The sequence below is a fragment of the Cryptomeria japonica genome, chromosome 3, assembly GCF_030272615.1.
Source record: "Cryptomeria japonica chromosome 3, Sugi_1.0, whole genome shotgun sequence".
NCBI classification, from domain to species: Eukaryota; Viridiplantae; Streptophyta; class Pinopsida; order Cupressales; family Cupressaceae; genus Cryptomeria; species Cryptomeria japonica.
In genome coordinates this window covers 957,499,458-957,523,931 of record NC_081407.1, presented here as the reverse complement: position 1 = coordinate 957,523,931, position 24,474 = coordinate 957,499,458, and the positions used below count along the sequence as shown (strand labels likewise).

Below are 24,474 nucleotides of genomic sequence, written 5' to 3'. Positions count from 1 at the left end.
CATAGGAGGGCATTGATCTTGTGCCAACATTTTTCTACAGAGGTGTATTGAAGCAAGAGATGCTCTTCGGTTTCCTCTACTTGTTCACATAGAATGCATTTGAAAGGCTCCAAATTTCCATCTTCATTAGTTTATCATCAATGAGAATCTTGTATTGGATGGTGGCCCTATGATGACCCCAATTTAGGCTAGGTCAGCCAACCAATCCTATGGTGGTGCTGGTTAACACCCCTTCTTTTACCAGTTATTCAATTAAATAAATAATATTTTTTATTAATATTTTTCTTTTTAAGCGTTGGGTAAACTTTCTAACATGACCAGTGATGCTGGCATGACACAACCTCCAATACTAGGCAAAACAATTTTGATCCGGATCTATGAATCGGTGAGGTCACAAACACGGGGCTTAATCCCCAATTATCAAAGCTCAGGCACAACAACATCACCATTACTAAACCAACACACTATGTGATGAACCCCAATAATTTCTATTTACTATTTTTTAATATTTTTAAATTAATAATTAATTTAATTAAATAACTGGCAAATAGAAGGGGCATTAACCAACATCGCCATAGGATTGGCTGGTTGACCCAGCCTTAATCGGGTTCATCACAGGCCCAGGCAAGTGCACCTGGCTTAGGAAGGGAGTCTTTGTGCCAAAGTTTGATAGCTGACCACTCATTGTCTCTCAAAGGCTTCATCATGGATAATTATTCTACTTTGACTTAATATGATCAACTTTTGAAGCATGTCCATTTGATTTCATCCTATCTACTACTCGTGGTAATATTTTGATCCTTAAGTAGACCTTTGAGGTTCTCAATTTGTTCTTTGAGGGCGGTTATGGCAGGGAAGCCCATCCACCCATAAACTTTTGTACCTTTCTTGTATTCAATTTGAACATAATCTTTGACATAGGTGCCTGTTGTGACCATTTCACACATCGCCCCATCGCAAATGGGGACCCCCTCTTTTTGCTTGTTTTTCGCTCGTTTTCGCTTTCGTTTTTAGGGTTTTGTTAGTTAGTTGGTCGTCTGGGTTTAGGGTCAAACCTTAGGGTTTTCGATTTTGTCTTTTCAGGCCAAAATCCAGTCGTTTTTGAGGGCTTTTGAGCTTCCTTTTCTAGGATGCAAATTTTGAATGCAATGAATTCGCCAAAATGGTCTAATTTTCAATTGGAATGTTGATGCAGAGCTTTAAATTTGTCTAAGTGTTGGCAGTCAATGTGAATTTTGTCTAATTGAATATTTTGACCAAATTTTGACTTTTTTGAATTTTGATCCTGGGCATTGGAATTGATTTGTTTTCGCCTCGTGAAGTGTTAAAATGTGAAAAATCTTGTTATTTTGGCCTGTAGGAGCAAAATCGCTCCTGTCCCTCAGTGAAGGACGGGAGCTCATTTTCAAATATCTCATCGTCCCTGCAGAGTCCAGACAGATTTCAAGTTGGAAGTGATGGAGAACGGCAATATCTTTCCATTGAATATAAATTGAAGATTTTCATGAGCACAGAAATGCCTCCAGGAGGAAAATCGCTCCTGTCCCTCAGTGAAGGACCGGAGCTACAATTCAAATTTCGCCTTGTCCTTGCAAGATTTTGAAAACTTAACAATTTGAAAGGGTCCGAAGGAAGATACTTTGCCAAATGAATATAATTTGAGATGCAAAAACGAAGGAGAATGACCTATATTGACCAAATCGCTCCTGTCCCTCTCCAAGGGACCAGGGCGAGGTACCTTGTAGCTCTCGTCCCTCTCCCAGGGACCAGAGCGATTTCCTTCATTATGCAAAATCCAGACAAGGGTCAAGGCAAGTTTACGTTCAAAAACAAGGGAAAACATGAGATGAACGCATTGAATATAAATTGAAGATTTTTGGGACGTCCATAACAGTGTTAAATGCCTAGTTCGCTCCTGTCCCTCAGGAAGGGACCAGAGCGATTTTTGATATAATTGCTTTTCTTGCAAGGTTACAGATGATGTCAAGGCATGGACGAATGGAGTGAAGAGGGACGAATCCGTTGAATATAAACTTGGAACCTGGCAAAGTGAGGTAGTGGCCACAAGGGAAGGATCGCTCCTGTCCCTCTCCAAGGGACCAGGGCGATATCATTAAAAACACTCACGTTCCTTCACGATCAAAGTTAGGCGAGGATAAGCGAGGCAAGGGACATCGTTTGGAAGACATTGCAAAGAAGATTGAAGTTTAAAATTGCCAAGGTTAAGGAGAAAACGTGGATCGCTCCTGTCCCTCTCTAAGGGACCAGGGCGATGATCCCTTTAATGCGTCCAAACACATAATGAAGAAAGATGGAGCAAACGCAAAAGGAACAAGCATAGGTGTTATTCGCCAATAATGAAAGATCGAGGAACAAAGATGCATATTGAACGTGGAAATTAGAAGATCGCTCCTGTCCTTTGGACAAGGACCAGGGCGATATGCACTTAAAGGACACCCATATGCGCACACAAGGCGATCAAATTCGAAGGACCATCAAGATGATTGATTTTCAACGTGGAGATGAAGGAGTTGGACGTAAGAAATGCAAAAGTCAAGACAAAAATGGTGAATCGCTCCTGTCCCTCTCCAAGGGACCAGAGCGATGAGGTACGTCCCTTCCTTTTTTTTCAGTTTTGGCGCCAAATTAAACAATTCAAATTTTCCTTAAATGCTAAATCGATTTAAAAAATTGAAAATCCATTTTTATTTAGCATTTAATATGGCGTTATCTTTTATTAATTATTTTTTGCCTTTATTAAAAATCGAAATTCTCATTTAAAAAACGCAAGGCATTAATAATTAATTATTTAGTTAATATAAAATCGATTTGAAGCGCCCAATTAGGCAAGTCGGCCTTGTTATTTTATTGCAAATCATTTAAAAAATGGTTTTATTTGTCAAGTCGGCCTAAGGGGTGAAAGGATATGAGCGCTATTTATAAGGGGAGTGAAATGTTCATTTTCACATAATCATTTTTACCTTTCTTCATGCGAATCAAGAAGAGGCGAATATAGTGCGAAGTGTGTTCAAAGGTTGTGCGATTTCAAACCAAAGGTGGCGCTAGTATCATCTTGTGTGGAGTGCGAATTGCGTTGAAGACCAAAGGTGGTGCGAATTTCATTCATCCAAGGGTGGCGCGTAGTTATCAAAAGGTGGTGCGAATTTGAAGACCACACCAAGGGCGAACTTGGAGATCCATCTAAGACCACGCCAAAGGCGAATTTGAAGATCATTTAAGACCACGTCTAAGGCAATACTTGAAGATCACGTTCTCTCCAGAGGTGGCGAAGTCGATTTTGAGGAAATCATATTGAAGATTATCTTATACCTCAAATTTTGCCTAGGCGAATTTTGTTTTTGCATTCTAGAGTTAGCTCTCTATCGAGGTATGGCGATTTAATTATTATTGCTTTATTCATTCATCGTCATATTTCAAATTTTGAAATTTTGAATTTTGAATCTCTTGGCTCAATCGTTGTATTTTAGGAAATAATAACTCTAAAGACTTATCATGACGTTTCCTAAAAACTTCTCTCTCTTATTTACGTTATTTATTGCAAAATCTATTTCTTATAATGAAATGTTGTGTAGGTATGGCGACCCCAAAGGCGGGAGCATCCACCAGCCGCTCGGCTCTCATGAAAGAAGATCAGAAGACCGAAGAAGTAGAGACCAAGATCGTGTCTAAATGGAGCAACATTGGAGATACAAACTTGGGGAACTTTAGCACGAAGAATTTCCGGGAGGTCCCTTACATCGGCAAGCCATCACCTGTCGCCCGGAGAATAATAGAGAGTGGCATCATCAAGGCGGCCGGTTTTCCTCCAGCTATTCAGTGCCACGAGTTGATGATCGAGTGTGCCCGTCACTACAATCCACAGTCCAGGACAATTGTGTCCAATGAAGGAAACACTTTGGCGTATCTTTCAGAGGAAGCCATAAGTGAAGCCTTCCATCTTCCAGAGCACAGGGACATGATATACAAGAGCATTGAAGGAGCCAGATCAGTGTACGATGATGATCCAGATGCTTGCCTAAGCATAATCAACAAGAACTGGCTACTCAAGAGTCGTCCCCGTTTAAGCAAGGTACCGAACACACCGCATCGGATTGATTTCCAGGAGGAGTACAGAGATTTGATTACTATGCTCAACAGAGTTACAGGAGCACCTCATGCCTTCTATTTTGAGAAGTGGATGTTTTACTTCATCCAGGTGATTGTTCAAGGAAAGGGTACAATACATTGGGCTAGGATAATTAGCCATTGCTTGGACGTACAGTTGAGAAGACTCAGGGCCACTAAGTCCTTCCACATGAGTTCATACGTCATCTATGCCTTAATCAGGAGCGTTGAGTACGCAGGACTACCTCACAGAGGAGTGATTGGAAGAGGACCCGGCGAGGTCAGAGCTTGTGAATCCTATACCTACTTGCATCATCCACCAGGGAAGAACTACAAGTTAGTCAATGATACTTTCACGATGAACATCACAAGGACGTTGCAAGGAGGGATTCACAACAGATTATCTCAGGATGCCCAGGAGTTCATCAAGAGGTACGGTGCTTGGTTCATTCAGTTTACCAAGTTCACTTACATTAGAGTGCATGGATGTCCTTTACCTCCATACATGTTGCCGAGGTACCCGACAGACAGAATTGTGTTACTTGAAGTAACAAGGCAGTTGGCAGCATATGTGAAGGCATTCAGACACAGACATCAGAATGGAGTTCAGGTACCTATTATTTTGGGTAATTCAGTTGAGGTATGTCCTAATGTCTTAGCCATGGATGACGCAGAGAAGGAGTTAGCCTTGTATCCTTTTTCATCTTTTGCTTGGAGGAATAGTTTTGATCCACATGGACATTTAGAAGAGACGGTCGGTAGAAGATTTAGACATGAGCACCAAATTGAAGATTTTATGATGAATCTCCTAGATGATCTCGAAGTGAAACGAAAGATGCATTCTAGATTGCCTTTGGATTTCATCAGGAAATGTAAGATTTACAGAGTGGCCGACCAAGCTCAGGACAACGGCAGGCACATCCAATCTTCATATGATAGAGAAAGCAAAACAATAAGTTTGAATTGGAATGAGCCCGAGGCCGTGGATTTAGATGATTTGATGGCACCAGTCTTGTCTTGTACTCGCAGATGGGTAGACGTTCAGCATCAGAAGTTGAGAGAACAAGGCATAGCCATGTCTTTTACTTTGGAAGAAAAGCCAGCCGAAGGTGGAGCCAGTGTTAGTGAAGGCAATCCTAATCCTAGGAATTCAGGTGAAGGTAACCTTCGATGTGCCAGTGAGGGCAATCTCCATTCGAGAGGTTCGAAGAGAAAGGAAAGATCAGAAAAGAAAGAGCCTTCCAAGAAAAAGTTAGGTGCCAACAAAGATCAAGCACCAGGTACTTCTTCCAGACCAGAAGATAGAACAGTTCGAGTGGAAGAGTCCATGGAGTCGATGGTACAGAATGACAGACAGGAGGAAGGACAGGCACAACATGTTTCGTCAGATGGATCTCTCCAAGACTATGATTTAGATAATGATAATGAAGTAACATCTCCTCCCAGACAAGAAGAAATAGTACATAAAGAAATTCAAGTTCAAGAGACAAGATCGAATATCCCAGATTGGTTGAAGGAAAGATTGACTAAGGTGATCGTAATAGAGGACGAGGACAGTGCAATTGATTTAGAGAGCCTTGTTGGACGTTCACATATGACAACAGAGAAGAAGAAGGCCACAAAGATGTCCAAGATGATTCGAGATGAGACTGGATCTAGAAAACTGCAGATAGCTACACCGGCAGCAGACAAATATGAGGGTGAGATCCTAGCAGAAGACTATCATATACAGACTATTGAGTTAAGACCATCCACAGCAGAGCAGACTTTAGATGATGCCACCGACACATTTGAGGCATTGAAGGATAAGCTTAGAGAAGAAGTAGAAAAGAATAGAAAGCTTGAGAGAGAGGTCGGTGCATGGAGGACATATTTCAGTCACATCAATGAACCTTTGGGACGTCAGGATCCAGTTAGATCACCAGTGCAGGCATTGCCCCTTCAATCGATCAGTGAAGCAGAAAGATTCAGGAACCTGGTCCAGCGTACATGTAGTTGGATGGATAGATCTCATACAATGGCCATAGAGTTTGTTACAAGAATGTCGAAGATCATTCATCAGGCTATCCAAGTTCTTGAAATTATCCACAGATTGATGGCAACAGTAGCTGCATTTGCCCATACTAAGGACGTTGTCATCCCTGTCTTGAAAGTAATAAGACACACATCCAGAAGAATTTTAACGCAGGAGAGGATCTTAGAAGGTGATTCTCACAGTTTGTTTCAGTGGTCAACCTTACTCCATATAAAGAGTGTTCTCTTCGAGGACATCAGTGTTAGATGTGGTCAAGTTGAGGAGGTGATCAATCTGATCCAGGACAGAGTATTTGAGGTACTTCGTACCATTCTTGGCAGAAGGATCGAGGTCGAGACAGATGTGGATATCCAGAAATTTGAGGATAGAATCAAGATCATCTTTCGCAAGGACGCAGATGTTACAGATGAGCAGTATGATCAGATGTATGCCACCATGCTCCTGATTGATAGAACAAAGGAACTTGAACCTACTTGGGATGCAGCTCTTCTAGATGCATTTGATCAGGTTATCCACTTAGAAGAGAGTATCAAGAATCTTCCCGAGATTCCAAACACAGAAATCGAAGGAATCGTGACAAAATTCATTGCATATGCTAAGAAAGAGAATTGGAAAGGGAATAAGATTCTAGATGAAAGGTTGTTACAGATGACATGACATCTTATTTCTCATTGGTTGATACCTCCTAGATTTTTGTGCCAAATTTAATATTTGGCTATGTATTCAATATTGTTCAGTAAAAAGGAGGTCATTTGTAACAAACCCTAATTAGGGTTTAGGTGTCATGATCTTGTCCATTGATTTACTTTCAATCTGGACCTTTCATTGTAATTGGGGATGCTATTTATACCCCCATTTTTTATTTCATTTGAAAATAGTGAATAGTATAATAGAAGAATAGAGTAATAGTCAATAGTTGATGTAAGAGAGATTAGAGTTAGAAGCAATTTTTATAGCAAGATTGAGTCTTGAAGAGAGAAATTCAAGCAATTGTTGTATATGATGACTTGGAAATCAATAAAATATTGAAGTTATGGTGTTTTGTTGCAAATTTCTTAAGTTATCTTCATGGTTGTTGGATGTACTTGAATCACGCTCAATCAAAGTAGTTTGTTAATTTGAAAGACTAAGTGTGAGATTTGATATTTGGTAGGATTCGCAATCCAAACCACTAGCTTCTTGCTGATTGTAGGAACGCCTTGCGTGGTCGACTGGAAAACATTTTGAGTCCTTAACCTTCAAGCATTTTCGTATCTAGGATATGTACCTTCATAGTAGTGTCCTTGGTCTTTGATGCATTGAACATCATTATTACCTTAGAAGATCGCACTAATTTCAATTGAGTTGTTATCTTATGGCAAAATTGAAGTTGGTTGAGTCTTGCCAAATCTCATTCATGCTAAGTCGTTCATAGGGTTAGGCTAGATTAGACTTCCTCTTAAACCCTATCTTTTGCTTTTTTTTGAAAGTTCCCTTTTAGTTTAGTAGAATCTTCGAGCCTTTGGAATCCGTAAGACGCCTTGGAGGAAACAGCAAATCACATCATACCACTAAAAAGCTTGTCCACACGTGGAGACCCCACTAAAAGAACCTTGGAGTCCATCTAACTGATCCTTTTTGCAGATCTTCAGCAGTTAGAGACTATTTTCTCAAGAGAGGATAAGATACCTATTGGTATTTTATTCTGTGTATGATTGTGTATAAAATACACGTCAACAGTGCCCCATTGTTTGATGAGAATGATTTTTATGTCTTCAAGGTCATCCCTTCTATTCCATGAATGTGTCCAAAATTTGGCATTCTTGCCATTCTTGGCCTCCTACGTGATGTGGTTAGTGATGAGCTATTTGCATTTCGTCATGAAGCTCCAAATGCGCTAGCTAGATAGGTTTAAAGTGGTGAAAATTTTGTTGTTTTCCATTTTGTCTAAATACTTTTTCCTTATGAGGGTTCTCCATTTTGAATTCAAGTTAGAAAAGATGATTCAGTGGCCTCAACATTGATGTTTTAGATGGTCAATTGTTTGATACCCGCTCCCCCAAGAGGAAGAGGTAGGCAATATTTTCCTAGGAAATTAGTGGGTATTTCTTCTTGTCCTCTATGCCTTGCCATAGAAAATCCTTCATTGTTTTGTTTGTGATTTTTGTGGTGGAAGTTGGTGTCCTAAGAACAAAGAGAAGATAGATGGGAAGAGCAACGAGGATTGCGCTTATCCAGATGATTCTATTGGCAAAAGATAGCTACTTGGCATAGGGGGTTGCAAGGTGTTGGTTAAGGATTTCTAATGAGAGGATTTACATGCTCCATTGAAAAGTGGCACTTTGAGATATTTGTTGGGGAACTTACCTTTTTCGAAGCCCAATGTTTTGGAAAACCAATTCTAGAGCTTCACAACATAAATGAAGAAATACACTTAAGATTTCGTGTCATTGATTTGTTGTCTAGAAATAGTGACGTAGGAGGATAAGGAGAGTTTTATGTTTTTTGCTTTTGTCATGCTAGCTTCCTCAAATAAATGCTGTCATTAGCAATTTGTAGATGAATGAAGGCTACATTCCTTTAGTAGCCTCAATGACTTCCCATTGTTTGTTGGCCTGGGAGTGAGTGATATAGTGTCCTGAATGTATAGGTATGGTGACAGTGGGTCACCTTGTCTGAGTCTCCAAGAGGCCTTGAAGAAGCTTGTGGGGCCACAATTCAAGAGAATAGATATTTTTTGGGTGGAGATGCATTCAAATACCCATTTCCACTAGTTTAGATTAGATAGAAGCCAAATCCCTCTAAGGTTTTTATGAGAAATATCCAGTTTTCTTTATCATATTCCTTATCGATGTCTAACTTAACAATCATACTTTTCTAATGACAATTTGAAATCAAATGCAAAATCTCATGAGTTGTTAAAATACCTTAAGTGTTGGCCTATTCTAGCACAAATTTGGTTTGCTTCAAGGATATGAATGTTGGAAGGAGTGCCTTGAGTTTGTTTGCCATTGGTTTTGAAAGAATATTGTGGATTGGGTTGCAAATAGAAATTGGCTTGAAATCAACAAAAGTGGAAGGGGATCCTTTTTTGGGATTAGTGTGATGAAGTACAATAAAGAGATTTCAACATTTTTCTCTTCCTTCATGATTTGTTGGAAAGCTCAATTTCCTCCTTGCCCACAATATGCCAATAGTTTTGAAAGATAGCAAACAGGTAGCAATATGGTCTAGGGGTTTTCTTTGGAAGCATTACAAAAATAACTCTCTTGATTTTGTAGTTGTGAATGATTTGTAGGAACTCAACCTACATGCAAATTGGATGCTTCTTTACTTCGTAGGAGATTTTTGAAGTGGTAGTGGTAAATAAATTTATCCTTGGAGTCTAGGTTTTTGAGCAATTCCTTGATACTTGATTTGATGGAAAAGCTTTGGATGTGTGAACAATGTGCTTTGGTTGAATTGCCACAGAATTTTGTGTTCTTTTCCCCATCTTTAAACCATATCTCTCTAGACTTTTGTCTCTAGTAAATCTTCTCATTTGCTTGAATTTCATCATTTCCACTAGAAGGGATATTTCTAGTAAATATGAAGTTTAATCCATTCCATGCTTGATTATTGTTTCATTGAGATTGTGGAGCTCTTTCTCAATCGTTTCTTTCTTGACAAATATGCTTCTAAAAGAGTTGTTCCTCTCTCTTAGGATGGTTTTAGTGCAAGGAATTTCCTAAAAAGTACATCTTTGTACCATTGATCTTTGGGAGTCCCAATCATCACTGTTTGATTATTTCCAAAAAAATGTGATCTTAGATCCACATGTTTTCAAATTTGAAAGGGTATCTAGGGTTTATTGCATCTTCATGGATGTCTAGTTGTAGTGGAAAGTGGTCCAATTCTAATCAAGGGATGATTAGGCTTTTAGTAGTTGTGTTTATGGTAATTTATTCTATATTAGGCTTCTAGTTGTAGTAGTGAGAGGAGGTAATTTATTCTATATATTGCTTAAGCCGCTTCTTCTATTAATCTATGTGAAAGCATTGTTTGGGATTGGGACACTTGTAGAATGCCACCTTGTTTATCAACCAAGCTTAGTAAGGCATTGAAGTCACTGTGGATAATGGGTTTTTTCATTTTCAATGGTTTCCAAGATCTTAGTGTTTAGGACCCATAAACTTTTCTTGTGGATGTGGCTTGTTAGTCCATAGATGTTCATTAGGAAAAAAACTAGATTGGAGACTAATCTTCAAACACAACATGATTGCAAATCTGGATCAGCATTGATAAAATACATATGTGCTGAGTTATTGTACCATAGGATTTTAAGGCCTCTAGATGTGCTATCCAATTAAAAAAATGCCCTTCCATTTGTGTCGATGTCATGTAAGAGTTTTTGCTTCCAAAGAACTCAATTTTGTTTCTTTAAGGAGTATGATGTTAAGTTTTTGAAGATCGAGCTGGTGCTTTGTAATGTCCCCTTCTCATTGATGACCTTCCAGTGGTCCATTAGCCTATTCCTGAGACCCGTAGGCTAGGTGGAATGAAGAATGAGGGTCCAACATTGATGAAGCGAGGACTTACTATTTTTAGTAAGTGAGGGAATGGCTATTTTGGTGATACTGTCCTACTGAGCTCTCCATGCTCTATCATTGGGCGCAAAGATCATGCTTTTCGGAGCATTAGTTCTTGACTTACTATTTTTAGTAAGTGGCAGTGTGGCATAATTCTATTTTTGGCAGTGGACAGGGTCTTGATCCTGCAGCAGTTTAGTGGTCTTCCTGGCTCAGTTTCATCTTAGTTTTGACAGTAATCAGTACGGGAGTCATTGTGACACAATTAAATATTATTTCTTTATCCTAAGGTTTAATATTTAATTAATCTGATTAATTGCTACTGATTTATTGAATTTGGGATTAATGTCTATTATCTCCTAAGTATTTGGTGAAATTCATGTTTAATAAGGGGATGTCGAAATTATTGAGAGAGATATTATTTATAACTTATCTCTAATGTTTGCCAAGTGAATATCGTGGGTCCATGCTTTTTGGCGTGAGGGTTGAATTGAGAATATGGTGCCACTCTTGGGGTCCACATGGGGTGGAATGAAATGCAAATGAAAGAAGTTGATTTTGAAGGAATTTGCATTTGGATTTGATGGTGTGAAGTTATAAATAAGAGCCTTGGGCTCTGTTGACGTGTATTTTATACACCATCATACACAGAATAAAATACCAATAAGCATCTTATCCTCTCTTGAGAAAAAGCCTCTAACTGCTGAAGATTCGCATAAAGGATCAGTTAGGAAGACTCCAAGGTTCTGGTTAGTAGGGTCTCTACGTGTGGACAAGCTTCCAGCGGTATGATGTGATTTGCTGTTTCCTTCAAGGGGTCTTACATATTCCGAAAGCTAAAGATTTGCTAAACTAAGAAACTATTCAAAAATAACAAAAGAGTAGGGTTTTCAAGAGGTCTAATCTAGTCTAACCCTATGAATGACTTAGTATGGACAAGACTTGGCAAGATTCAACCAACTTCAATTTTGCCATAAGATAACAACTCAACTGAAATTGATGCGATCTTCTAAGGTAATAAAATGATATTCAATACATCAAAGGTCAAAGACACTACCACGAAGGTACATATCCAAGATACAATAATGATTGAAGATTAAGGGATTCAAAGTATTCTCCAGTCGACCACGCAAGGCGTTCCTACAATCAGCAAGAAGCTAGTGGTTTGGATTACGAATCCTACCAAAGATCAAGTCTCACACAATGTCCTTCAAATTAACACACTACCTTGATTGAGCATGATTCAAGTAAATTAAACAACCATGAAGACAACCAAGAAAGTTGCAACAAAACACCATAACTTCAATATTTCATTGATTTCCAAGTCATCATGTACAACAATTGCTTGAATTCCTCTCTTCAAAACTCAATCTTGCTACAAAATAAAATTGCTTCTAACTCTAATCTCTCTAATACAATAAACTCTCTGATATCTAACTATTGACTATTACCAAATGAAATGAAAAATGGGGGTATAAATAGCATCCCCAATTACAATGAAAGGTCCAGATCGAAAGTAGATCAACGGTCAAGATCATGACACCTAAACCCTAATTAGGGTTTGTTACAAATGGCCTCCTTTTTACTGAACAATATTAAATACATAGCCAAATATTAAATTTGGCACAAAAACCTAGGAGACATAAACCAATGACAAATAAGATGCCATGTCATCTATAACAACCTTTCATCTAGAATCTTATTCCCTTTCCAATGTTCTTTTTTGGCATATGCAATGAATCTTGTCACGATTCCTTCGATTTCTGCAATTGGAATCTCGAGAAGATTCTTCATACTCTCTTCCAAGTGGATGACCTGATCGAATGCATCTAGAAGAGCTGCGTCCCAAGTAGATTCAAGTTCCTTCGTTCTTTCAATCAGGAGCATGGTGGCAAACATCTGATCATATTGCTCATCTGTAACATTTGCGTCCTTGCAAAAGATGACCTTGATTCTATCCTCTAATTCTTGCATATCCACATCTGTCTCGACCTCGATCCTTCTGCCAAGAATGGTACGAAGTACCTCAAATACTCTGTCCTGGATCGGATTGATCACCTCCTCAACTTGGCTACATTTAGTACTGATGTCCTCGAAGAGAACACTCTTCATATGGAGTAAGGTTGACCACTGAAGCAAACTTTGAGGTCCTCCATCCATGATCTTCTCTTGCGCTAAGACCTTCCTTGATGTGTGTCTTATTACTTTCAAGACAGGAATGATAACATCTTTGGTATGGGCAAATGTGGCTACTGTTATCATCAAATTGTGGATTATCTCAAGAACCTGGATAGCTTGATGAATAATCTTCATCATCCTTGTTACAAACTCTATGGCCACTGTATGAGATCTATCCATCAAATTACTTGTACGTTGGACCATGTTCCTGAATCTTTCTGCTTCATTGATTGATTGAAGTGGAAGTGCTTGCACTGGTGATCTAGCTGGATCCTGATGTCCCAAAGGTTCGTTGATGTGACTGAAATATGTTCTCCATGCACCGACCTCTCTCTCAAGCTTTCTATTCTTCTCCATTTCTTCTCTAAGCTTGTCCTTCAATGCCTCAAATGAGTCGGTAGCATCATCTAAAGTCTGCTCTGCTGTAGATGGTCCTAACTCAAATGTCTGTATATCATATTCCTCTGCTAGGATCTCACCTTCATATTTGTCTGCTGCCGGTGTAGCTATCTGCAGTTTTCTGGATCCAGTCTCATCTCGAATCATCTTGGACATCCTGGTAGCCTTTCTTTTTTCTGTTACTTCATGTGAACGTCCAACAAGGCTCTCTAAATCAATTGTACTGTCCTCGTCCTCTACTATGATCACCTTGGTTAATCTTTCCTTCAACCAATCTGGGATAATCGATCTTGTCTCTTGAACTTGAATTTCTTTATGCACTATTTCCTCTTGTCTGGGAGGAGATGTCATTTCATTGTCTTCTTTATCTTCATCTAAATCATAGTCCTGGAGAGATCGATCTGGTGACCCTTGTTGTGCCTGTCCTTCTTCCTGCCTGTCATTCTGTACCATCGACTCCATGGATTCTTCCACTTGAATTGTCCTCTTCTTTGGTCTGGAAGATGTGCCGGATGAACGATCTCGGTTGGCCTCTTGTTTCTTTTTGGAAGATTCTCTCTTTCCAGGTCTCTCTTTCCTCTTCGAACCTCTTGGATGGAGATTGCCCTCACTGGCACATCGAAGGTTACCTTCACCTGAATTTCTAGGATTAGGATTGCCTTCACTCACACTAGCTCCACCTTTGGCTGGTTTCTCTTCCAAAGTGAAAGTCATAGCTATGCCTTGTTCTCTCAACTTCTGATGTTGTATGTCAACCCATCTGCGAGTACAAGACAAGACTGGTGCCATCAAAGTATCTAAATCCACGACCTCGGGCTCATTCCAATCCAACCTTATTGTTTTGCTTTCTCGATCATAGGAAGACTGGATATGTCTGCCACTGTCCTGAGCTTGGTCGGCCACTCTATAAATCCTGCATTTCCTGATGAAATCCAAAGGCAATCTAGAATGCATTTTTCGTTTCACTTCAAGATCATCTAAGAGATTCATCATAAAATCTTCTATTTGGTACTCATGTTTAAACTTTCTGCCGACTGTCTCCTCTGAATGTCCATGTGGATCAAAGCTTTCTCTCAAAGCAAAAGATGAAAAAGAATACAAGGCTAACTCCTTCTCTGCGTCATCCATGGCTAAAGCATTAGGACATACCTCAACTGAATTGCCCAAAATGATGGGTACTGGAACTCCATTCTGATGTCTGTGTCTGAATGCCCTTGCATATGCTGCCAACTGTCTTGTTACTTCAAGTAACACAATTCTGTCTGTTGGATATCTCGGCAACATGTATGGAGGTAAAGGACATCCATGCACCCTAATATAAGTGAACTTGGGAAACTGAATGAACCAAGCACCGTACCTCTTTATGAATTCCTGTGCATCCTGAGATAACCTGTTGTGAAATCCACCTTGCAACGTCCTTGTGATGTGCATCGTGAAGGTATCATTAACTAGCTTGTAGTTGCTCCCTGGCGGATGATGCAAGTAGGCATAGGAATCACAAGCTTTGACCTCGCCGGGTCCTCTTCCAATCACTCCTCTGTGAGGTAGTCCTGCGTACTCAACACTCCTAATCAAGGCATAGATGACATATGAACTCATGTGGAAGGACTTAGTAGCCTTGAGTCTCCTCAACTGTACGTCCAAGCAATGGCTAATAATCCTAGCCCAATGTATCGTACCTTTCCCTTGAACGATCACCTAGATGAAGTAGAACATCCACTTCTCAAAATAGAAGGCGTGAGGGGCTCCTGTAACTCGGTTGAGCATGGTAATCAAATCTCTGTACTCCTCCTGGAAATCAATCCTATGCGGTGTGTTCGGGATCTTGCTCAGACGGGGACGACTCTTGAGTAACCAGTTCTTATTGATTATGCTTAGACAAGCATCTGGATCATCTTCGTACATAGACCTGGCTCCTTCTAAGCTCTTATATATCATGTCCCTGTGCTCTGGAAGATGGAAAGCTTCACTTATAGCTTCCTCTGAAAGGTACGCCAAAGTGTTTCCCTCTTTGGACACGATCGTCCTGGACTGTGGATCATAATGACGAGCACACTCGATCATCAACTCATGGCACTGAACAGCTGGAGGAAAGCCGGCCGCCTTAATGATGCCACTCTCGATTATTCTCCGGGCGACAGGTGATGGCTTGCCAATATAAGAGACCTCTCGAAATTTCTCCGTGCTAAAGTTGCCTAAGTTTGTATCTCCAATGTTGCTCCACTTGGACACGATCTTAGTCTCCACTTCTTCGGTCTTCTGATCTTCTTTCATGAGAGCTGAACGACTGGTGGATGCTCCCGCCTTCGGGGTTGCCATACCTACACAACATTTCATAATGAGAAGCTAGATTTTGCAATGAATAACATAGATTAGAGAGTATTTTAGGAAACTTCATGATAAGTCTTTGAGTTATCATTTCCTAAAAATGACGATTGAACTAGGAATTCAAAATTCAAAATTCAAAACTTAAGCTATGACGATCAACGATCAAAATTAAACAATAAAGCAAAAATCGCCATACCTCAATAGAGAGCTAACTCTAGAATGCAAAATGAATAAAATTCGCCTAGGCAAAATTGACGTTAGATAGCTTTGATGTGATTTCTTCTTTAAAATATCAACTTCGCCACCTTTGGAGATGCCCTTGACGTGATCCCCTTTAAATGATCGATCCTTTATCAATTCACTCAAGTGAAAACCAAGTTCGCACCTCCTTGGATGATGTTTGTGCCTTCCTTTGGATATGAATTCGCACCCTCTAACTTGAAATGAAATTTGCACTTGAACTCAATTTCGCACTTCTCCCTTTGTCTTCTAAATCGCATGTGAAATGGCAAAAAATGATAATGTGAAAATGAAGATTTTCACCCTCCTTTTATAGCGCTTACCTCTCACCCTCATATAGGCCGACTTGGTAAATAATAAGGCAATTTAAACGACTTTTTAAACAAATAACAAGGGCCGACCTTCATAAAACAATAAAATACCAAGCGCTCCCTTTGATTTTTTTTATTAAATTAATAATTAATTATTAAATGCCTTCATTTTTTAATTAATAAATTTCGATTTTTGCAAGGCAAAATAATTAATTAATACCAAGCGCAATATTTAAATGCCATTTAATTGAATTTTCAAAACATATCGAATTTTAGCATTTAAATAAATTAAAAAAATGTTTGTTTTGGGCGCCAAAATTTGAAAATGAAATATACATACCTCATCGCCCTGGTCCCTGACTGAGGGACAGGAGCGATCCATCAATTTGGTCTTGATCTTTGCATTTTTGACGTCCAAAGTCTTCATCTCCACGTTCAAATCGACATTTTAGCTGAGTCCTTCGAGTTTGATTGACTTGTTTGTGCGAAGGAATGTCTTTAAATGTGATATCGCCCTGGTCCCTTGGAGAGGGACAGGAGCGATCCTTGTCTTCTAGCTTGAAATTCATCGTTTTTGATTCTAACTCTTCGTTCATTACCTTCCAAATGGCGTTTTAGACCCTTTGCAACTTGTTTTGTTATGATCTTCGAAGGATAATAGGTGTTTTGGCAAATATCGCCTTGGTCCCTTGGAGAGGAACAGGAGCGATCCTCATAATTTCTCCTTGACCTTTGTAAATTCGAGCCTCAATTATCTTTGTGAAGGACAAACAATGCTATTCTTTCATTCCATGCTCATTTCGCTTGAATTCCATAAGACATTTAAACGTTGGAAGGATCATCGCCCTTGTCCCTTGGAGAGGGACAGGAGCGATCCATGCTCAAATTTGCAAATTTTTGATCTTGGTTCTTTGTTCATCACCTTCCAAATAGCATCTTTGACGTTGCCTATCCTTGCCTTGTCTTGGTTTTGACGGGACATGAGTGTTTTAGTAAAAATCGCTTTGGTCCTTGTCCAAAGGACAGGAGCGATATAGACCTTTTGTACAAATTGGTAGCATTTTAACGTGCAACACTTTGGTATATGACCTTCAAAAGATGCCTTGAACCTTGTATGTCCTTGCAAAACATTAACTTCACTTGATTTTTGCATGAATTGGTCAATATATTCAATATCGCTCTGGTCCCTTCCTGAGGGACAGGAGCGAACTTCAAGTTTTTGGGTTCATGCTTGCGTTCTCCAACTTGCAATAGTCTTCCTTGGGTAAAATGTAGTCCCTTGATCCTTCTTGGTCACTTGATGCTTGTTTAACTTTCGAAATCTATGCCTTTATGCAAATTTCGCTCTGGTCCCTTCCTGAGGGACAGGAGCGAACTAGGGTATTTTGTACAAATCTTTCAATGTTGACGACCCTTGATGCTTTGTGCTTGATGGAGATGCCTTAAGACGTCCTTGCCACCTTGTTCTCCGTCTTGAAGTGGTTTGAACTTGGAGGAATAGCAATATAATCATTATATCACCCTGGTCCCTTGGAGAGGGACAGGAGCGATCCTGGCCTTGTGGGCTTCATTTCACTTTATCATCTTCGAAAACTACCTTCAACGGATTCGTAATGTTCCATTCCATTTACCCATGCCTTGGGGTCCATTCAAATTGAGCAAGAAAATCATCTAAAGTAAAAATCGCTCTGGTCCCTGCCTGAGGGACAGGAGCGAACTTAGGTATTTAGGTCCCTTGTTGATGTTTGATAATCTTCAATTTGTCTTCAATGGGTTCAATTCATCTCCTTTCTTGCCTTCAAACTTATAACTTGCTTGATTTTCATCTGGATTTTGCCTTATGAAGAACTTCGCTCTGGTCCCTGGGAGAGGGACGGGAGCTACAAAGAATTTCGCCCTGGTCCCTGACTGAGGGACAGGAGCGATTTTGGCATTCTGGGTCATTCTCCTTCATGTCGGCACTTCAAGTTATATTCATTTGATAAAATGCATCTCCTTGGATCTCTTCAAATCGTCAAGTCGTCAAAATCTTGCAAGGACAAGGTAATATTTGATTTGTAGCTCCAGTCCTTCACTGAGGGACAGGAGCGATTTTGCTCCTAGAGGCACTTCCGTGTTCGTGAAATTCTTCAATTTATATTCAACGGAAAGATCACGCCATTCTTCATCACTTGCAATTCGAAATTCATCTTGACTCTGCAGGGACAGTAAGATATTTGAAAACAAGCTCCGGTCCTTCACTGAGGGACAGGAGCGATTTTGCTCCTACAGGCCAAAATAACATGATTCCACAAGTTTAATCAATTCATGAGGCAAAAACAAATCATTCCCAATGCCCGGGATCAAAAATCAAAAAGGTCAAAATTTGGTCAAAATTCCTCAATTGGACAAAAATTCACATTTCATCATCAACACTTAGACAAATTTAAGCTCTGCACTCAACAAATTCCAATTGAAAATAGACCATTCTGGCGAATTCATTTCATTCAAAATTGCATCCTACAAAAGGAAGCTCAAAAAGCTCTCAAAATTGACTGGATTTTGGCCTGAAAGACGACAATTAAAACCCTAAGGCTTGACCCTAAATCCAGACAACTGACTGACTAACAAAACCCTAAAAACGAAGCGAAAGGCGAGCGAAAAACAAGCAAAAAGAGGGGGTCCCCATTTGCAATGGGGCGATGTGTGAAATGGTCACAACAGGCTCCCATTTGCTGCATCTTGAAAATTTGTAATGTTATGTTGCCGGTTTGGCGACAGAACTTGAGGCTTCGGAGTGCGTCTCCCTAGTGCTTCCCGGTTTCGTACTTGAAACATAGTACCTAGCTGTGTGCTGTATTCTACTACATTCTCAGAGCTTGCCATAGTCATTTGGTGTTGGAGCGATTCCGGAGACTTGCTGGTTTGCATGTGGCTGAAGTACATTTTCGATCATACCTCTCTGCTGAAGCGATTGACGGTTATGGGTATCAGTTCTATCCTAAACCAAATTTAATTGAATTTTGAATTTCCTAAACCAAATTGAAATTCTCAGGCTTAGCGTGGTTTTCTATTTTGCATTGGGATACGTGCAAAATTAATAAGAGGTATTTGGTATCATGGGTTTGGTTGGTTGTTGTTGCAATTGATATAGTGTGGGTTTGGGACTGGTTTGGAGTGATTCGGATGTGTATGGAGAGAGTTATGAGTTTTTTATAGTTTTCATGGGCTGCTGGTTTGTAATTCCAGCCTGCAGATTGGTTTTAGCAGAAATTCATGTTCTTATTGGGATAATCTGCATTACTCTCTTTCTCTTATCTCTATTTTGTAAGGTTAAGTAGTAGTACTACTAACCAGTTCTGCTTTGTAATTCTCATCCCGCTGAAAAGTGGAAGAGACTGGCTTGCCACCTACTATCAAGCAAAATTGTAATTTCAGTCCTCCCACTGCATAAGTGGTCGAGTGATAGCTATGTGTAATGGTCCTCCCGCTGCATAAGCGGTTGAGTTGAGGTTGTTATGTAATTGCAGTCCTCCCGCTGAAATATTGCGGTTGAGTGATTTGTATTTTTGTGTATCTTACTTGGCTGGTTCACCGCCAAGTTTCTTTGCTTTCTCGCTGGATAAGCGGAAGGGGCTGGCTTGCCGCCCAAGCATTGCTTTGTTTCAGTTAATTAAGCTAATGATCCCCTCAACACCGTATGCTCTCACCTTCCCACATTGGGCACTTGGTGATCAGAAAGTGGAAGGGTTACTTTCCCAGCATGTTTCAGTTTTATGATTTCTAACCTTAACGGGTTACTTCTTGTTGATGTTCATTGTTGGCCTTAAAAAAAATAAAAAAAATAACTGGGATATTACATGCTTTAAGTGTTGTTTGTTAGGGTTGTTGAGATCCCTAACATTCTAGGTTAGGAGCTTTATTGTAGTTGCATAGGGGCTTTCACTCCTTGCAATGTTTTCTTGAACTTGAGAGTGGCTTGTGAATCTATCTTGATTTCTTCCAACGTTATTTTAGCAACAGTTTTTTCCCCTCACCTTGTTTTGGTGCTGGTGGTGGCTTTGAGTTTCTAGAATTCGTGTAGAGAGATTGTGAGGAGTTTAGTGGATACTAGAGTGTCACTATCTTATAGGGTGAGGGGCAATTCCCTTGCTTCTAAATCTAGTGTGTAGATGGATTCCTTCTTCAAGATAAAATCCATGTGTTGTAGTTTAAAGTCCTTGATTGTTTTTATTGTTGTGAGCAAGGCATTGATTTGCTTTGCGAGAGGACAATTGAGGTTGAGATTGTTTTTGGCCATTTTGTGTTTGAATTTGGATTTTCCTTTGCTAGTGGGATTGAGTTTAGTTATTCTTTAGGGATCCAACTTTTTTTTAGCTAAATCCATCTCTACTTTTGGCTTCTTTGGAAACATTTTTATGAGACGATTCCTTGAGTTTCAATTTGAACAATATACTTCCATATTTTCCATTTGATTGATTGTTTTTGTGAGCTTTTGTTTCAAGGAGGATGAATTTTGGCATAGGCGTTGATACATTCTTTTGGATGCAAATTCATTTATAAACCTTGGAATTACATTGCATGGCGTTTTCATTTGTGAAGTTGGATCTAGATAGTTTTTTCTTGAATTTGTCTTGTTAGCAAATCAAAATTTGGAGTTCATTTTGTATGGGACAAACCAGCCCCAATCATCATTTATGGGCCTACATTTATGATTCGATCTTTTTCCTTGTTATTCAAGCATTCAACCAAGACAAACCTTTTGAAAGGAATTTTGTGTTGAAACGATTATCCCAATTTGATTTGATCCATTCTCCTATGGTTGCCTTCGTCGATCATGTTTTGTTAAATTTACATAATTGTGCAAATCGGGTGAGTGCAACTTTCCTTTTTTGTAAAACGTTTTTTGGTGTCTCCTTGTTTTGCCATCTCCATGGAATTGGTTTTGCCTAATGTTGGGTGCATTGTGATTTTTCTTGTCACACGCATCATAGTTTTTTCTAATAGGAGTCACCTCTGTGAAGGTTAGGTTTTTCAATTTCTAGCATTACGATTGTTGCCTTATTTGCTATGTTCATAGTTTTCACTATTTATGAATTGCGTCATTTTCATGTAATTCTTACCCTACTCCAAAACACTGTTGTTGTGACGTTTTCACACATCGCCCCATTGCAAATGGGGACCCCCTTCTTTTTAGGCCCTCCCAGTTTTTTGGCTTGCGTTTTTGTGGTCTTTTTGCAGCAGTCTCGTCAGTCTCTTTGCTTTGCAGGTGTTCGAGGATCATATTGGTCAAGTCTGCCTTTCGTTTGAGCAAATTCGGCTAAGTCTGGGACTCATTTTGTGAATTTTAGGGTTTTTTGCCTTCTGTCCTAGATTTTAGGGGTTTCTGTTAGGGTTTCGAGAAAGATGAACATACAACTGGAATCAGGACCCTTCAAGGAACCTCCCAGTAAAATTTGAGCCAAAACGGAGCAACTTTCTATTTTTAGAAAGTTCCTATTTTTTAGGGATTTTTCTGGGTTCCGGAATGTCGTCATTTTGCCAAAAATCAAACTTACTATTTTTAGTAAGTTCTATTTTAGTAAGTTTCTATTTTTAGTAAGTGCTTTTCTGACCTATTTTGCCCAAACCTTGACATTTTGAAACACTTACTATTTGGAAAAATCTATTTTTGGCAGGAAAACACTGAAAGCTGAATATCTCTGAAGACTGAACTTTCCTGAAGACCATTTCTAAATCCGGAAGAGTCAGAAGGCAGACAATTTGGGTCAAAAAATGGTTAAGTTTGGAACTCCTATTCCAAAAGAGGAAAGCATGCAAAATCATCCAAGTCCAGAAATTCACATCAATCCACCAATGTCATCCTAATCCAAAAATGGCCTGAAATTTGACTGAGTCTGGAAAATTGGAAGATCTTCCAAAATCCAGAATTTGCATTATGATTCCTATGGACTTGAGACCACTCTCAAACATCCTAACAATATATATGAAATATAACTTAAAGTATAAGAAAAGAAAATATGTCTTTTTCCTTTCTTATACTTAAATGTTATATTTCATATATATATCCTGACGAAGAGCCTGAAATGATGGAAAAATCCATGAATCCATGAACATGGTGAAAATGCACCCAAGATTGGGCTAGGGCGCTAATTTCAAAAATGCATTCACAAGTGGAAAAATCCACTAGTCCATGGACAGGGCCAAAATGCGCCCAAGACTGGGCTAGGGCGCTAATTTCAAAAATGCATTCACAAGTGGAAAAATCCACTAGTCCATGGACAGGGCCAAAATGCGCCCAAGACTGGGCTGGGGCGCTGAATTCAAGAAGGCATTCACAGGAGGGAAATCCATGAATCCTTGGCATGGTGAAAATTTCACCCAAGCTAAAAATTGAAATTTTACCAAAGGCACGAAATCCAAGGAGTCAAGGAGGAATAAAAACCAGAATTCCCCTCAGGCGAATTTTCGATTATCCTATTTTTAGACACCAAATCTTGACCAAATGTGCAAAATTTTATAGATTCAGAATCGGGGTGAAATTCTTCATCCAATGAACCTAGCTCCTAAATTTTAGGAGGATCCCTAAAAAATAGGGATGTTGAAAAAGAAACATGGACGATTCACAAAGTAATGGAAATTCCTTCCTTCAGGACATAATTCCAGGAAAGGTGAAAAATTGACTTAAGTGTTGGAAGTTCCTTCCTTCATGACAGAGTTCCTGAAAAACGTGAAAATTTGGCGAAGTGTTGGAAATTCCTTCCTTCATGACTGAATTCTTGGAAATGTGAAAATTTGGCTAAGTGTTGGAAATTCCTTCCTTCACGACATAATTCCAGGAAAGGTGAAAAATTGACTAAGTGTTGGAAGTTCCTTCCTTCATGACAGAGTTCCTGAAAAACGTGAAAATTTGGCGAAGTGTTGGAAATTCCTTCCTTCATGACGGAATTCTTGGAAATGTGAAAATTTGGCTAAGTGTTGGAAATTCCTTCCTTTAGGACAGAATTCCAGGAAAGATGAAAATTTGGCAAAGTGTTGGAAATTCCTTCCTTCATGACGGAATTCTTGGAAATGTGAAAATTTGGTTAAGTGTTGGAAATTCCTTCCTTCAGAACAAAATTCCAGGAAAGATGAAAATTTGGCTAAGTATTGGAAATTCCTTCCTTCGAGACAAAATTCCAAGCAAGGAAGAAATACACCCAAGGATGAAATGAACATAAAATTTCTAAGGCAAGGAAGAAGTCAGGGATGAACTGAACAAGAAATTTCCCCTCTAGGAAAAAATTTGAAAAATCCATTCTCGGGCATCAAATCACATCCAAATTTCAAAAGTTTTACAGATTTGGATTCGTAGGAGAATTTTCTCTCTTGGACCACAGATCCCTAATTTGGAAATTTTCCTAAAAAATAGGAAATGTGCAGAATTGATGAAAAACCTTCTCTGAGCAAGGAAAGTTGAAGAGACTTCAAGAAAATTCTTCCTGAATCGAATTTTCCCTCTCCAACAATTCCAGATGTGCAGGAGCGGATATACGATGACGGGGTCCACTTGCATGGCGAGGATCTATTGAACACATGGCAGTAGAGTGGCACATTCATTATCGGAATATTTGACCAAATGGCGACTTGGTCATTGCATGTTGAATTTATGGCAGATTCCTTTTGCATACAGCTGCCGCATGTGGAAATGATGGAGCATTTATGACATAATGGGATGATTTTTGCATGGATGAATATTCAACGCATGTTGGGCGAATTTGAAGGAGGTGGTGCATTTAATGCGCAGTGGATGCTATTTTGGGTACTTTTGAATTAATTGTATATGGGCATGATGGGTTATTAATTGGAGATTCCCACCTTGTTGCATCATGTGTGGAGAATCTTTTAGGGAAAACCCTAATTAGGGTTTGCATGTAATCATGGCCCGAGGCCTATATAAAGGGGTGACCCCCTCATTTGTTAAAAAAAGGGAGCTTTGTATGAAATTGTTGCCATAAGTTTTTGAGAAAATAATAGTGAAACATTGTTCTCTGATGGTGTCCACTTGAGTTATTTTTTCAAAACTTGCATGGTTTCACCTTCCTTACTTAGATTAGAAGTAGTAAAGTGCTTTGATTTCAATGGAGAATGTAATGGTGTCTGATGAATTTCCATGGTTCATACTTTTTGTATCTTGCTGATTGTAAGTTGCAGTGTAAAGTTAGCCTGAGCCACTAAACTTGTGCCAAGTTCGGTTGTGGATTGTCGTTTGGATTGCGCCGTTTTGGGTATTCAAATGCACTTTCTCGATTTGAAAATCCTTCAATATCCTCAGAAGATTGCACCGGTTCTT

The 24,474-nt window shown here is 39.4% G+C and overlaps 1 protein-coding gene across 9 annotated transcripts in view; it reads left to right on the top strand.

The window, feature by feature from the left end:
• Positions 1 to 24,474, top strand: part of LOC131035566 (EID1-like F-box protein 2) — a 68,529-nt gene that overhangs the window by 5,657 nt on the left and 38,398 nt on the right. The gene's annotated exons all lie outside the window — the stretch shown is intronic.